This window comes from Octopus bimaculoides, chromosome 11, assembly GCF_001194135.2.
Source record: "Octopus bimaculoides isolate UCB-OBI-ISO-001 chromosome 11, ASM119413v2, whole genome shotgun sequence".
Taxonomy (NCBI): Eukaryota; Metazoa; Mollusca; class Cephalopoda; order Octopoda; family Octopodidae; genus Octopus; species Octopus bimaculoides.
The window spans coordinates 54829688-54832541 of NC_068991.1; the positions used below are offsets into that span (position 1 = coordinate 54829688).

Below are 2854 nucleotides of genomic sequence, written 5' to 3' on the forward strand. Positions count from 1 at the left end.
ATGCTTATATATATATATATATATATATATGCTTATATATATATATGCTTATATATATATATATGCATATATATATACATATGCATATATGTATATGATTATATATACATATGCATATATATACACATGCATATATATATACATATGCATATATGCATATATATATATATGTGTGTGCATATATGTGTGTGTGTGTATGTGTATATATTTGTGTGTGTCTGTGTTTCTCTCACCATCACCACTTGAATCCATGCTGATGTGGTTACGTATCTGTAACTTAGTGGTTTGGCCTAAGAGACCAATAGAATAAGTATTAGGCTTACAAAGAATAATCCTGAGGTCAATATCTTTGACTAAAACCCTTTAAAGTAGTGCTTCAGCATGGCCACAGTTAAATGACTGAAACAAGTAAAAGAATATATATATATATGTATGTATGTATATTATGTGTGCGTGTGTGTTTGTCCTCCATCATGGCTTAACAGCCAGTGCTAGTTTGTTTATGTCCCCTTAACATAGCGCTTTGGCAATAAGTATCAGACATCACTAAAAAATATACTGTGGTAGATTTATTCAACCAAATCCTTTCAAGACAGTGCCCCAGCATGGCCACAATTCAATTACTGAAATAAATAAAAGATATAACGTTATTGAAAACATTCCAACCATTGTCATCTCATCTTCTTTTTCTGACACAGTCTATCTAGGACAACATAATCTTATGTGTCCCTTTTTTCTTTTTCTTTTTCTTTTTTCTCATTTTCTGATCCAGTAGAAAAAAAGGGGGTTTGTTAGTATTTCTAGTAGGCTTAGCAAACATGTATAATTTGGCTCAATGCCAATTTACTTACTTGGGATATGTAATGTGGGTATTTTGGTACCATTTGTTAATAAGAAGGAGGCCCTTGCTAAACATAACATTCCCACTGCTATATTTTATTTTAGTCCTACAAACTCAGATCTATTAAACTCTTATTTAGCCTTAATATCAACTGCTGTAATGAGACAAATGCCTCCTCTAAAATATCTGACACCTCTGCTTCGTTTGTTTTTCTTGCCAGGATTGGTTGTGTAAAAAGTCTATGATTAAACAAAGTTGACACCTGAACATCTCATATTTCATACTGTAAAGTCACAACTTGTCAATACTAGATAATTAACTCACCCCTAATGTCAGCATAGCTGTCAACTAAGACTGCAAAATAAATATTATCTGTGTAATTATCTTACCTAATGACTTAAGGTCTTTTTTTTTTTTCTTTTGATGTAACAAGATTTCACTTCAGTAGTCATCACCTTAAGCAGTCAGTCACCCTGCAATTTTAGAAATACATAGATATAGAGATAGAAATATTTGCTAAAAGTAACTAAATACTAGTATGTATGTATGTATGAATGGCCTAATGGTTATGGTGTCGCACTCACAATCACTAGATTGTGGATTCGATTCCCAGATTGAGCAGTGTGTTATGTTCTTTAGCAAAATACTTCATTTCATGTGACTCCTGTTCACTCAGTTGTAAATAGGTAACCCTGCAACAGTCTATCTTTAGGTCAGGGGGAATGTTGGCCTGTTTACCAAGCCAGTGGGGTGGCATCATTTGAAAGCTAAAATAACACAAAGTGTATTGTGACCAGTGATGTATAGCAACATCCAGTAGTTTGTCAATCACATGATGTATGAATGTATTACTAATGGATTTGTGAAATAAGTATAAAAAAAAAAAAAAAACTAAATGAAGAAGGTAGAAAATTCATAGTACAATATAACATGGCTTCACATCACATCACAGGTGAATTGTTGTAATTTCACAGTCTGTTGAATAAGGTGTGTGTCATTAGTTATACAGCTTGGATAATAAATAATTCTTTTTTTTTTTTTTTTGTCTTCACTTGCTTCAGTCTGTGGCAATGCTGGGGCACCACCTTGACAGGTTTACTCAAATAGAACAATCCCAGTACTTTTTTTGTTTTTTAAATCTGGTTCTTGTTCTGTTAGTCTTCTTTACTGAACAGCTAGGTTACAGGGATGTAAACAAAATGCCAATTGTTAAGCAATGAGGGGATGCACAGACACACAAACACACTCACATACACATGTACATACACATAGTTTTTGTATGTGACAAATGCTCAGGAGCAATAAACATTGAAAATGTGCAGAGAACAGCTTCTGTCACATTCCAGGGAGAAGGTATGGTCATGTGTTATGAATGGATGAGGACAGCTGTGTGGAAAAGTGTCACACCCTAGCAGTTGAGGGAACCTGTGGAAGAGGTAGACTCAGGAAGACCTGGGATGAGGTGGTGAAGCATGACCTTTGAACATTGGGTTTCACCGAGGCAATGACTAGTGGCCAAGACCTTTGGAAATATGCTGTGCTTGAGAAGACCCGACTAGCCAAGTGAGACCATAACCCGTGGCCTATGCCAGTCGTGTATAACCAGCCCACTTATGAGTACCCTTCATTCACTGGACAATAAATTTTGTTTTGCAAAGACCTGTTGAGGTAAGTGAAATCAAAATCACTGACGTGGCCGATGACAGTACCACCTGATTGGCACCCGTGCCAGTGGAACGTTAAGAGCACGGTCCGAGTGTGATCGTTGCCAGGGCTGCTGACTGGCTTCCATGTCGATGGCACATAAAAAGCACCATTCGAACATGATCATTGACAGCGTCGCCTTACTGGCATATGAAAAACAACATTCAAGTGTGGTCGTTGCCAGTGCCACCGGACTGGCTCCTGTGCCGCCTGACTGGCCCTCAAGCCGGTGGCACATAAACGCACTCACTACACTCTCGGAGTGGTTGGCGTTAGGAAGGGCATCTAGCTGTAGAAACTTTGCCAGAT

The 2854-nt window shown here is 37.1% G+C and overlaps 1 long non-coding RNA gene across 1 annotated transcript in view; it reads right to left on the minus strand.

Moving 5' to 3' along the window:
• LOC128249091 (uncharacterized) overlaps window positions 1-2854 on the minus strand; it is a 21916-nt gene that overhangs the window by 10198 nt on the left and 8864 nt on the right. The window contains exon 2 of the long non-coding RNA XR_008265221.1: window positions 1231-1314. This is a non-coding gene — a long non-coding RNA (uncharacterized LOC128249091). The remainder of the gene's footprint in view (window positions 1-1230; window positions 1315-2854) is intronic.